Consider the following 14,174-nt stretch of genomic DNA (forward strand, 5'->3'; position numbering starts at 1 on the left):
GTGTGCTGAGTTCTGTTACACCAGAGATGTGTGTGACAGGAGGAGGAGCTGGAGGGATGGTTGGGTGTAGTGCAGAGCTCTTTCATCTCCAGTGTCCGGAGTAGCTGGGCTAACCACACGGGCTCTGCTATATCTCGCTATAGAAATGCATTGACCAGCGTACGGACATTCGGCCAATCAACGCTGGTCAATGCATTCCTATGGGAAAAAGTTAGCTCCGGCATATCGCAAGCTGACGGGGATCCCGACATAATAAAGGTACTTGATGCCCCCAGGGCTGTAGGGAGCACTTACCTCCTCCTGTACAGTATCTATAGTGATAGGGCTGTAGGGAGCACTTACCTCCTCCTGTACAGTATCTATAGTGACAGGGCTGTAGGGAGCACTTACCGCCTCCTGTACATTATCTATAGTGAAAGGACTGTAGGGAGCACTTACCTCCTCCTGTACAGTATCTATAGTGATAGGGCTGTAGGGAGCACTTACCTCCTCCTGTACAGTATCTATGGTGACAGGACTGTAGGGAGCACTTACCTCCTCCTGTACATTATCTATAGTGACAGGGCTGTAGCGAGCACTTACCTCCTCCTGTACAGTATCTATGGTGACAGGACTGTAGCGAGCACTTACCTCCTCCTGTACAGTATCTATGGTGACAGCACTGTAGCGAGCACTTACCTCCTCCTGTACAGTATCTATGGTGACAGGGCTGTAGTGAGCACTTACCTCCTCCTGTACAGTATCTATGGTGACAGGACTGTAGCGAGCACTTACCTCCTCCTGTACAGTATCTATGGTGACAGCACTGTAGCGAGCACTTACCTCCTCCTGTACAGTATCTATAGTGACAGGACTGTAGCGAGCACTTACCTCCTCCTGTACAGTATCTATGGTGACAGCACTGTAGCGAGCACTTACCTCCTCCTGTACAGTATCTATGGTGACAGGGCTGTAGTGAGCACTTACCTCCTCCTGTACAGTATCTATGGTGACAGGGCTGTAGCGAGCACTTACCTCCTCCTGTACAGTATCTATGGTGACAGCACTGTAGGGAGCACTTACCTCCTCCTGTACAGTATCTATGGTGACAGGACTGTAGTGAGCACTTACCTCCTCCTGTACAGTATCTATGGTGACAGCACTGTGGCGAGCACTTACCTCCTCCTGTACAGTATCTATGGTGACAGGGCTGTAGTGAGCACTTACCTCCTCCTGTACAGTATCTATGGTGACAGGACTGTAGGGAGCACTTACCTCCTCCTGTACAGTATCTATGGTGACAGGGCTGTAGTGAGCACTTACCTCCTCCTGTACAGTATCTATGGTGACAGCGCTGTAGGGAGCACTTACCTCCTCCTGTACAGTATCTATGGTGACAGGACTGTAGGGAGCACTTACCTCCTCCTGTACAGTATCTATGGTGACAGGACTGTAGGGAGCACTTACCTCCTCCTGTACAGTATCTATGGTGACAGGACTGTAGGGAGCACTTACCTCCTCCTGTACAGTATCTATGGTGACAGGGCTGTAGTGAGCACTTACCTCCTCCTGTACAGTATCTATGGTGACAGCGCTGTAGGGAGCACTTACCTCCTCCTGTACAGTATCTATGGTGACAGGACTGTAGGGAGCACTTACCTCCTCCTGTACAGTATCTATGGTGACAGGACTGTAGCGAGCACTTACCTCCTCCTGTACAGTATCTATGGTGACAGGGCTGTAGGGAGCACTTACCTCCTCCTGTACAGTATCTATGGTGACAGCGCTGTAGGGAGCACTTACCTCCTCCTGTACAGTATCTATGGTGACAGCGCTGTAGGGAGCACTTACCTCCTCCTGTACAGTATCTATGGTGACAGGGCTGTAGGGAGCACAGAATGGAGCTGACTGTTCCTAGCACGGATGATAATGATGTCACAGAAGGGGCGGGGTCTCCTTTAGTACAGCTCTAATGAGGTAATGGCAGGTACTGTGTGATGGAAGGGTTAATACGGGTCTCCGTTAGGACCTTTCACGTCAGAAGGTCACATGATATTTTTCAAGTCATGTGACAGGGAAGGCGTGGCTTTGGTTGTATGAAGAGATTCCAGTCGGCATTGTGGAGATGGGGAGGGCAGCTGTGAGGTGTATGATGGAGGAAAACAGCGTAGAATTCTCTTAGGCTTCCATCTATGTAAGTTCTAGTTCTCTAAGACAAACACATTAGGTATCCCTGTGTCTGAAAGTGCTCGGTCTACTGAATATAGGGGATCTGCAGTGCTCCTGTTCCGTCGAAGAGGAGTTAATAGGAGCACTGCAGATACCCTATAGTCAGCCAGGCTGAATTACAAGTGGGAGAAAAAAACACAGTCCTCAAGCTCAAGGAATGGGCAGACAGACAACCAAAACACCCCCTCCCCAGCACCCAGCAACTACTGCACCCAAAAACTCCGACAATTTTAATTTTTGAAAATTTCCAGTAGCTGCTGCACTTCCCCCCCTCGGCTTATACTCGAGTCAATAAGTTTTCCCAGTTTTTTGTGGTAAAATTAGGGGCCTCGGCTTATATTTGTGTCAGCTTATACTCGAGTATATACGGTACCTAAAAATTAAAAAAAAAAGATGCCCTATGTAGCTCTGTTCACGGAAATATAAAAAAAAAAAATACAGGTGTCAGAATATGGCAACTGCAAAAAAAATTTATTTTTTGCAAAGTTTTGGATTTTTTAAAGGGGTTAAAACTATATCAATTTCCAGAATCGTACCGACCCATAGCATATAGGTGACACGCCATGTTGGCGGCAGAGTGAACACCATAAAAATGAAGTCATAATCTTTCCAATATTATAAATGTGAAAGTTTGTGTGTTTGGATTTTTGTTCCTCAATCACACAAAAACGGCTGAACGGATTTGAATGAAACTCAGATAGTTAGATAGATAGTTTGTAACCTCAATTAACACATAGGCTACGTTTTATCCCAGTAAATGACATGGTTCCACGACTGTTATGAATTTATGTTCACATACTATATTATACTGCTCTTGGCAGCAGCTTATCTCAGGTTCTGATAAAGCCAGGTCTGTTATCTCTCTATGTAAACACTCAGCTAACCCTTAGTCCATTCTGTACACGTATTTGCATATTATCTGATCTGCTCCAGGCAGTGCTAACACACTGGATGGGAAAACACTTTCAATCCAAATTGGCATTTTGCTAATTTTAAACATGTCGGGAAAAAGAAAATCTAATTTGTTGCAAAATTCTAAAACAACGAGAGCTATGAAGGTAGCCAGAAGTCACAGAGTTCTCCTCAAGTGGAGCTCAGGGTGATCATCAACGACAACAACACACTCATTATATGGCATCCCAGCGAGATGCTGGAGCAATCACAGGCACAGCGCGAGGAATGAGTTCAGCAGCTGGCCAGCTTGAGAGGTGCCGAAACACCGGAGCAGGCGGATCATCAATGCCAACAACACACTCATTAAATGGCATCCCAGCGAGCTGTTAAAAAATCACAAGAACAAGTTCGGCGGCAGGCCAGCTTGAGAGTTGCTGAAATGCCGGAGCATGCGGATCATCAAAGCCAACAACACGCTCATTATATGACTTTCCAGCCAGGCCATAGCTTTCACTCCCCTCCCTCATTTCATGGTTGTAAGGTGAAGTGCACTTTGAGTGACACTGTGGCACATGCCGGATCATCGTATATGGTGAATGATTTCTGTATTCAGTAAACCATGGAGCATATGACTATTAGAGGAAGAACAAGAACTTCTACCTCAAGATCACTTTTGGAAGATAGTCCAGCTTTTTAAGCTGGCAGGCTAGGCATTAGGTATACTATACTTAGTATTGATATACTTCAGGATACCAACTCTTAGAAAACATTTAAATATCTTACCCACCACAGGGGTCAAACTTACCGGCCTACAGTTTGCACGTTTACTTTTAGACACCTTTTTAAAATTGGCAACACATTTGCTATCCTTAAATATTAGATATAAGGGTCTGTCTATCACTGTGCATAATTTCCTCAGAACTCGGGGGTGTATGCCTTCTAGAGCTGGCAATTTCTGAGCAGTGACACACTATCTCCTGGGTTAAACAGGTGACATTTTTATCTTTTTTTCATATTCCTAGGAAGTACAATAACACTGCAACTACTGTCTGGGCTGTCCATACCTGATGTAGAGTTGCTGTTGCCACTTACATTTTTATTGTTAGTACTTGCAGTGATTGATGGTGTGGAGTGTTTCCTCCTACTACTTTTGCCTATCCCCTGCCCTTTTTTTCCATTCTTTATATTTCACTGCTCATATATTAGTGATTAGTGACATTGCTGAGACTGGATTTGTTTTTTTTTATTAAACAAAACTCTAGTTGGTGAAAATTTAGAAATAAAATTAAACTTAGCCTTGAAAGGGTAACTTGCCAGTATTTGATTACAACACATGGAACCTCACTTGTATATACCATTAGTGAGACATATTGTTTATGTATGTACATCTGTGGTGAAGGGGGCGTGGGGAATGTAAAAGGAATTACATTCTGAAGTCACAGGTGTGGTGGTACTCAAGTTTTTCACATAGAGATCAGCAGTTCACTCACCAGCTTTTCCAGATGTGGAAGAAGCCGTTAATTTCCCACCTAATGAATGGGGAGGTTTGGGGCACTCTCTGTTTCTGAATGAGCCAGGAGCTCACAATTACAAAAACTGTGGTTTCCAGAAGAACCGTGGCACACCGTTGGGGCCGGCTGACCTGCATGATGGCAATCTTTCTTCTTCTGAGCTCCACAGAATCACAAGGACTGTAAATCATAAGGTTTTTCTGTTTTTATACTTTTTACTTTTACAACTGTTTGCTTGCTTTGTCACCTGTCTTTTTTTACATATATAAGAACGGAACCTTATAATATAAAATTTTATTCCGTAGCACTTTGCAAATTCAAGTACAGACAGAATGAGACCTTCCATTATAATCAATACGCACAATAGGATTTGAGGGCCCTGCTCGCAAGAGCTTACAATCTATGAGGTAGAGGGGGTGACACTAGAGGTAGCATTGTTTAAACAGTGGTCCAGACATTTTTATGATAAAGGTTATTTTAATTACACACATAAATTACACTGTATGAGGCGTCACCAGTCAATGTCCTTTTATGCCTGGACATGACGTTACAATTGGATTGGTATTAAATCATTCAGTTTAATGGTGATTTGTGTTTGTTCTCTGTGTAACTCAAACTTTATTGAAAATTTTTTTTTTTTTTTTTTACAATAAGAAAAGAAAAAACAATTATGAGTTACAGGGCGAACACCCGCCCTGCGAACAGAAAAAGCACACAGTGCAACACAAAATACAATCATAGAAGAATAAAAAAAAAAATTAAAGACAAAGAAAACAACATAGAAAAAAGAAAAAGGAAAAGGGGGGGGGGGAGGGAGGGGGTTAGTGGGACAGATGGGTGGGGGAGAGGACTAAATGTGGGGGGTGAAAGGGTAGGTAGGGGTGAGTGTGAGCAGTCAGGAAACCAGAGAGAGCGCTCGTCAGGTCATCCATACCACAGCCAGTTGGGAAGGGCTCGGGAGGAACCACTGGTCAAATACCTGAGACGAACAACAAGAGTATCAATCAGAGGAGGGGTCAGAACCCAGAAGCGTCCGGTACTCTGCAGACTGTTGAAACCTGAACCAGTAGAACCAGGTTTTGATGTACGCCTCAGTCGTGCCATGCAGGAAAGACGTGAGATTTTCCATGCGCATTATCTCGTTGACCTTCGAAATCCAGAGGGAGAGAGGAGGAGGATCCACTCGTTTCCAAAAAAGGGGGATACAAGCCCGGGCAGCGAGGATCAGGAATCTAAGTAGGGAGCGCTTAAAGACCTTTACAGAAGACTCACAATGATTAAGGAGGAACAGGGCAGGGCCCAAATGGTGAGAAGTTTCAGTAAGCTGGAGGGTTATCCGCTTGACCCCCTCCCAGAAGGACGAAAGGGCAGGACAGGACCAAAAAATGTGTAGCAGTGTGCCTTCCTCATCGCCACAGCGCCAACATAATGGGGAGACCTGAGGAAACATAGCATGGAGTCTCGTAGGAACCCTATACCATCGGGACAAGATTTTGTAGCTGGCCTCCTGGTGGCGAGAGCTGATGGAAGCAGTATTAGAAAGGCGAAAAATGCGCCTACGCTGCTCCTGAGAGAGGGAAAGGGACAAATCAGATTCCCATTTCAGCAAGAACGGCGGAACAAAATCCTCTGGAGGTTCAACCAGGATCCGGTAAGTGAGCGAGAGGGAGTGGCGAAGGGGGCCAGCACCAACACAAATCTTCTCCAAGGGGGTAGGTTCGACGCGGAACACTGCAGGAGCAGGGAGAGAATGTAAAAAGTGACAAAGTTGCATCCCCCGCCAAGCATCCAAAGGGGGCAGTTCAGGAGGGGCCTGGGAATTCAGAAGTGTAGTCCATCCTCCTGCGTCCTGGAAGTGACAGGCACGGAAAATCCCATGACGGCGCCAATTACGAAAAACTCGGTCAAACATTCCAGGTGGAAAGGCAGGATTGCCCAGCACTGGAAAAAGAGCGGAATCCTTAGGGAGGAGAGTGGAGCGAACAAGGCCTCTGGAACAAATCCGAAGCGTGGGACCAAGGGTAGGGTGAGAAAAGAGAGATGACAATGAGGAGGAGTCTAACCACGGGGCAACCTGCAAAGGGATCGGAGAGAATGCCTGTTCGATGTAGACCCAAGGTTTAGAAACAGCATGCCTACACCAGTCCACGACACGAGTCAGGTGGGTAGCCAAGTAATAGGACTTCAGGTCCGGAAGCGATAAACCACCGCAACTCTTGGGACGAAAGAGAAAAGCCTTGCTCACTTGGGCGGGTCTGCCCGACCAGATGAACTTCAGTTGGACGGAAGTGAGGGATCTAAGAAAAGACAGAGGGATGTGAATGGGAAGCGCCTGCATCAAGTAGAGAAGACGAGGGAGAATGTTCATTTTAAAAATCGCGCATCTCCCGAACCAAGTAAAGGCTCCAGCGGACCATCGAGTACAATCAGCCCTGATAGACGCCAGAAGTGGGGGGAAGTTGCAACGAAAGAGATCTTTCGGGTCCGGAGTAAGATAAACCCCCAAATATTTGAGAGAAGTGGAGGCCCAATGAAAAGGGAAAGATTGACTCAAGGAGGTGGCCGCCGAGGAGGAAAGGGTCACATTAAGGGCTTCCGACTTCGAAAAGTTGATTTTAAAATTTGAAAGGGTCGAGTAAACCTGAAAGGCGAGCATCAGAGCCGGAAGAGAGACATGCGGGGAGGAGAGAAAAAACAGCAAGTCGTCTGCATAAGCCGCCACTTTGTATAAACGGGAAGAATGAGCAGCGCCTGAGATGTTCGGGTCGGCTCGAACCTGGCGGAGGAAGGGTTCAAGAGTCAGGACGAAAATGAGAGGCGAGAGGGGGCATCCTTGCCTAGTACCATTTCGGATAGGGAAGGATTGGGACAATAAACCGTTCACCCTGACCATCGCTGTAGGGAGAGAGTATAGAGCCATGATCCAACTCATCATGCGATTTCCAAGACCAATATGTAACAGGGTCTCTTCCATGAACCGCCAGTTGACCCTGTCGAAGGCTTTCTCAGCGTCAGTGGAAAAAAGCATGAGAGGAGAGCCCGATTGTTTAGCTCCATACATGAGGTTGATGGCTTTGGTAGTATTATCTCGAGCCTCACGGCCAGGTAAAAATCCAGCTTGATCTGGGTGAACAATATTTCCTAACAAGGGCGATAAACGGGTCGCAAGGATCTTGGCTAAAATTTTTAGGTCAACATTAATTAGCGAAATGGGGCGGTAGTTAGAGCACAGAAGAGGGTCCTTTCCGGGTTTGGGGATAACCGCTATGTGAGCACAGAGGGAGTCACGACAAAGGGCCGAGCCATCGGTGAGAGAGTTGAAAACTTTCAACAGTCTGGGGCGGAGTTCAGGGCCAAGTTTCTTATAGTATACCAAGGTAAAGCCGTCTGGGCCTGGGGCCTTACCCGTTGCCATACTGGAGATAGCTAAAGAAATTTCCTCTTCAACAATAGGAGATTCCAAGGCCGTCAAGTCCTCTAGGGACAGCGACGGGAGACCAGAGGAGGAGAGATAAGAACGAATGCGATCTCGGAACTCCGTTTCAGGGAGAGGAGAAGGGCCAGAGTCTACAGAATACAAAGAGGCATAGTAGTCCCGAAAGGCAGCCGCAATATCGAGGGGCATGTGTAATCGAGTACCCTGGGCGGAACCGATGCATGAAACATAGGTGGAGGACTGCTGAACCCGAAGGGCCCTAGCTAGGGAACGCCCGCTCTTATTTCCGAACTCGTAAAAATGACGTCTACATTTAGCTAGAGTACCCTTCACCCTATCAGTGACAAGCGTACGCAATTCTTCTCGGGCGTTGGCAAGCTGAGAATAAACATCAGGAGTGATTTGGCGTTTATGAAGAAGTTCCAATGAGCGGATCCGCTGCAGCAGAGATTCAATGCAAGCCCGGCGTTCCTTGTTCAAGCGGGAACCATGTTGCAACAGGATACCCCGGATAAAACATTTGTGAGCTTCCCACACCATTGGGGGAGCAATCCCCGACAGTTCCTCCCTCTCAAAGTATTCCCCCAATCGGGTCTTAATGTCATCCAAGATTGTTACGTCATCAAGAAGTGATGCGTTAAGTTTCCATTGACGCTGGAAGGGAATAGGGGAGGACAAGGAAACAGACAAAGTAACCAATGCATGGTCGGAGAAAGTAATGTTGTCGACTTCCGCAGCCAACAAAGAGTGGAGATGTTGGTGACAGATAAAGAGGTAATCGATACGAGAGTAGCGGTGATGGACCGGAGAATAATAGGAGTAATCCCTATCTAATGGGTGGAGTAACCTCCAGGAGTCCACAAGCTGGTGGGAATGAAGGTCCCTCTTAACCCTCCTGATGAGCGAGTAAGGGTGAGAAGAGACACCAGCAGAAGAGTCCAATGAAGGGTCTAGGACCAGATTGAGGTCCCCCCCCCCGCCACCAGGAAGCCCTCCACAAAGCCGTCCAACAGTCCTAAGTAAGAACTAAGAGCACGACCCTGTCCCGAGTTAGGTAAATACAAAGAAACAAAAGTAAAAAGCTGAGAGGAGATACGACCCTTGACCATAACAAGTCTCCCCTCAGAATCAGTGCGAGTCTCCAAATGTTCCCAAGGCAGGGAGCGAGAAATCAAGATACCGTATTTTGCGGACTATAAGGCGCACCGGACTATAAGGCGCATTACCCATGAGCGCCTTATAGTCCTGCCTAGGTCCATATATAAGGCGCACCGGACTACAAGGCGCAGCGCTGTCCGGTGTGCCTTATATGATTGAAAGCTTAACCCCCCGCGTGCCAGCCGCTTCTATTCATTTCAATGGTACGCTTCCATTGAAATGAATGGAAGCGCTCGGCACACGAGGAGTTAAAGAACTTCCTTCTTGATCACGTCGGAATAATCTCCTTACCTTTTTACCATAGCCAGCGCCGCCTTCTTCCGCAGCTCCGTCTCTGTCTTCTTTGGGCCTCATGGATGACGCATGCGCAGTCGGCTCTAACAGGCTCTCGCAGCCAGAGCCGACTGCGCATGCGTCATCCATGAGGCCCAAAGAAGACGACACGGAAGGCGTGAACACAGCTCAGGGAGAAGTCGGCGCTGGCTATGGGAAAGGTAAGAGACGAATAGTCTTTTAAGGCTATTCCGACGTGGTTAGGGGGAAGAGGTTCTTTTAATGGTAGAATCTAGAGTTGAGCGAGTACTGTTCGGATCGGCTGATCCGAACAGTACTCGCTCATCTCTAGTAGAATCTCTTTAAGCAGCGGCCGCCGGCAAAGTCTGCATGCCGCTTCCATACATTACAATGAGAGCGCGCTATTCAAATAGTTAGAGATGAACGAATACTATTTGAATAGCGCGCTCCCATTGCAATGTATGGAAGCGGCATGCAGACTTTGCCGGCGGCCGCCGCTTAACTCCTCGCGTGCCGCCGCTTCAAGCCTTATATAAGGCGCACCGGACTATAAGGCGCACTTTCGATTTCTGAGGAAATCGAAGTATTTTATGTGCGCCTTATAGTCCGGAAAATACGGTACTAGTCCCTCTGGATTTCGGGTCGGGAGAAGAGCTATGATATGCATGAGGAAACCAAGCATTAGTCAACTTGTATGGCTTGGTAGAGCAATGGTGAGTTTCCTGCAAAAACACAACATGAAGGCGCTTACCTTTGAGCAGATTGAAGAGTACGGAGCGCTTCTCTGGACTATGAAGGCCTCTCACATTGAGGGAGCCCACGGTGATGGAGGAAAGGCGATCAAGCGGAGGCATGGAGGGAGACGGGCTTTCCCAGCTCACACCCTAAAAAGGGAAAATAATAAAGGGGGGGAGGAAGGGGAGAGGACGAAGAATTGAAGAGGGCAAAGGGGAGGGAAAAAAAAAAAAAAAAAAAAAAGAGAAAAATAAAAAGGTAGAGGAAAGAGAGCAGTAAAGGTGGGGGGGGGGGGGAGAAAGGAAAGGGAAAAATAACCGAGAGTAGAACAAATCTAACTACCCCTAGACAAATGGGCCAGGGGCACAACAACAAACAGGAAGGAGTGAGGGAGTAAGAAAAGATGGGGGGAGAAGTGGGCCCGCAAGCACCACGAGTGTACCTGGTAAGGAAGACCCCATGCCCCCACCCCCAACAAAGTTGAAAGGGATAGGAAGCACAGGGCTACAAAGTGACTCTAAGGTCCAAATAACAACATTGTATAAAAACAAAGCAAAATCAACAACAAGGGCCATCTATAAAGCCCAGCAGGAGCAGGATCAAGAGGAACAGAGTAGCCACAGAACAAAATAAACACAGTGAAAATGTCCACCAACCACAAAACAAGTCCGAGACCACTCAATATAAAAGGATATTAGCACCGTCCTGTGAGCAGATCAAAAACCGGCGGCATGAGGGATCATGCTTCAATGGGAAGTTGAGCTGAGAGATCCGGTTGACGGAGTGGAGACCCAGGCGGATCCGGTGTTGGAAGACGTCATGGAGATGAGTTTCGCCGAGGTCTCTCTCTAGAGGCAGCCGAAGAAGAACGCCTGGAACCGCGGCCGCGCCTGGATACAGCAGGGCGGGAGGAATCCAGAGCAAGCCAGTTCGGGACTGAGACAGGGCGCACATCCAGGGAGGCAAACAAATCAGGCAAGTCCGCCGGGGAACGGACAACAATTGAAGACGAGCCAGCACGAACAATCAAATGGAAGGGATGACCCCACCTATAGGAACCTCCACAGTCCTTAATCAGAGTCAACACCGGCTGAAGGGCACGGCGCATAGCCAATGTGCGGGATGAGACGTCAGGATAGAGCTTGACAGAGGCATTCTCAAAAGGCACCAATCCCATATCCCAGGCACACCTCAGGATATGTTCCTTGTCTGTGAAGTAATGTAGTCTACACAGAACATCTCTAGGATTAGCAGGGTCAAGCGGGCCAGAACGTTGGACTCTATGCACACGGTCCATCATGAAGGTAGCATCCAGCGGGCGTTGAGTCGCCATATTGAAAATGGTATTAATTCGGCTGATCAGATCATCCTGAGGGCCTTTTTCTGGCACTCCTCGTAATCGAATATTATTTCTGCGACCCCGGTTCTCCTGGTCATCCAGGAGCAAAGCAATTTGTTGAAGGCGGGCCTCAGAGTGGGTTTGATTGCTCTCCACCGCGGACAGGCGTTGTTCCAAAGAGGACAGTGGAAAGTTGAGACACATCAGATTGGATCGCACCGAGGGCCTGTGCCTGGGATTGTTCCATTCGGGAAACTACAGCATCCAGGTCTTGTTTAGTGGGTAGAGCTTGAATAAGGTCCCGAAGTAGCTGAAAGTCCGCAGAGGCAATATGGGCTGCCGAGCAGGGCAGGGAGGCTGAATCCAAGGATTGCATGTCATGTCCAGGGAGGGTGGCAGACAGTGAAGGAGGCGGCTGCGATTGGCGTAGCGGAGGAGATGGAGGAGCCATGTCATCAGTGCCAGACCCTGTAGCAGAGGTTCCAGATCGGGACAGGAAGGTAGAGATTGATGGTGAGTGAGTAAGAGAGCGGCCTGGGGTGCGGGAAGGCGCAGTAGAGGTGTTAGGACGTCTTCTGGACATATCACAGTGGGAAGCGACCATAGAAGGTAATGAAGGTACACTCGCAGTATCACCAGGCCTTACATGAGGCGGTCACACAGTTCCATAATCAAACCCGGTACCCATGAGGTGCCAAAGGAGCAATGGGAGAAGTGCTAGTTCCGTGGGGATATACTGCAGAGCGTATAACACACAGCAAGTGGAGGAAGGTGAGGAGCCCCCCCTGATGGTGGAGTAGGGGCTCAGCACTCCCTTCACACCACTGCAGCTCACAACAACAAAAGTTCTCTGTTAGGAATGTCTCTGAAGAGGGTAAAAAAGTCCAAAAAAAAAAAAAAAAAAACCCAGCAGAGAGTACTCACAGTGTCACAGAATGTCCCAGCAGAAAGCGTCAGGATGGGAGTCAAACAGCAGAGGGAGGTGAGGTGTCTCCCAGTCTGCCATTCTAATCAATTACTACAATGCAGAGATTAGGAAAGGAATTTACAAATGCCTAAGGTCCATCTGCAGCAGGAAATGGTTAATGAGACAAAGAATGCAGATCAAGTCCATGGGAGGAAGCAGAGGGAATTTGCAGAGAGTGGGGGAGGGGAGGACAAGGATGATATATGACGCTCTCCGGGTGCTGTGCTGTCCACTGGTCAAGCCCTGAGACGCTGTCCTATCCCTGGTACAAGCAGTAGAGGTCAGTTCGGAAACCACTTGTAAGCCGGAGCATTTGGAACAAAGTTCTCATCCACATGACGGTGTGCTGGTTGCTACCACAGAGGGAACCTTATGTTTGTTCTCTGAACCCATTACCTTTTTAGGCTAAGACCCCATGTAGCTTCCTGCAGCAAGAAAGCGCTACTAGAAACACTGCAGCGGCAACGCATTGCGGTTTTTCCCGCAGCACTTTTCGCAGAATGTTTACATTCAGTTTGGAGACCAAATGAAGGGTGACTGCAACATTGAATGAATGGAGTGAATTAACCCAGACAGTCGTACCCACGTCACGTACTAGGATGGTCGTCCATACATGACAGTGATAAAGACATTTTTTACGTATTTGTTAACAAAAAACACTATTGCCTAAAAAAAAAAATCCTTAGGCTAAGGTCCCACATTATGGAAATGCAGTGGTTTTTGTTGGAATTTCCTTTTCAGGCTACTTCTGACTTTGCTTAAAAAAAAAAAAATCTACAGTAAAATCTACAACAAAAAAAACACAGCATTTCTAGAATGTGGGGCCTTAGTCTTAACAAAATGAGATTTTGCTGTGATAATGGCACTTTGTATGTATTGGTTGAAAAAAAAGAAAACACTATTGGCCAAGAAAATGCATTAAAGGCGTTGTCCAAGTGAAGTATGGTCGTGAGCATACCGCGCCTGCGCAGTATGCTCATTAAGACACTGCTGCTGAAGCAGCAAACCGGATGACAAGTAGCTGTCAATTGCATAGAGAGGGTGTGATAGAAAGGGCCAGGAGGAAGCATGCAGGGTATGATGCTGCTGTGCTCGGAGCACAGGAACAACGCCCCCTGTGCGTCGTGAGCTTCATTAACATAACTCCCCCAACCAAAAAAAAAATAAAAAATTCAAAAATGGCTGGGAGCAAGAAAGGAAGGACTAGAATGGCCTTTGTAAAGGCTATTCCACCGTGTGTTTATTTAAAAAAGGATAAATTGAATGATAGACTCCCTTTAAATATGTTCCATAAGTCCTCCACTTGCAGAATTTGGAATTTGTGCCTGCCGAATGAAAGCAAAATACAGTGACACTCTTCCAAAAATTCTGCTTCAAATTCTGCTCCAAATTCAGCGTCAAAATCCTCGTCGGTTTTTGTCATATACAATAGGCTTCAAATTCCTGAAGCACAAAGTTTCTGCTTGAAAAATTCAGTGCCAAATTCCTCCACGTGAACATACGCTATGGCTGAGTTCACACAGGGATTTTTGGACCAGATTTTGATGCGGATGCCGCCACAGAATCCAGTCCAAAAAATGGCTAACAGTGGCCCAAATGAATGGGCCTTGTCAGGAAGGTCGCTTCTTTTTT

At 47.3% G+C, this 14,174-nt stretch overlaps 1 protein-coding gene across 1 annotated transcript in view; it reads right to left on the bottom strand.

Moving 5' to 3' along the window:
* Positions 1-14,174, bottom strand: part of LOC142195323 (uncharacterized) — a gene marked incomplete at its 5' end in the record, with an annotated part of 202,381 nt that overhangs the window by 12,686 nt on the left and 175,521 nt on the right. The gene's annotated exons all lie outside the window — the stretch shown is intronic.

Source organism: Leptodactylus fuscus, chromosome 1 (assembly GCF_031893055.1).
Source record: "Leptodactylus fuscus isolate aLepFus1 chromosome 1, aLepFus1.hap2, whole genome shotgun sequence".
Taxonomy (NCBI): Eukaryota; Metazoa; Chordata; class Amphibia; order Anura; family Leptodactylidae; genus Leptodactylus; species Leptodactylus fuscus.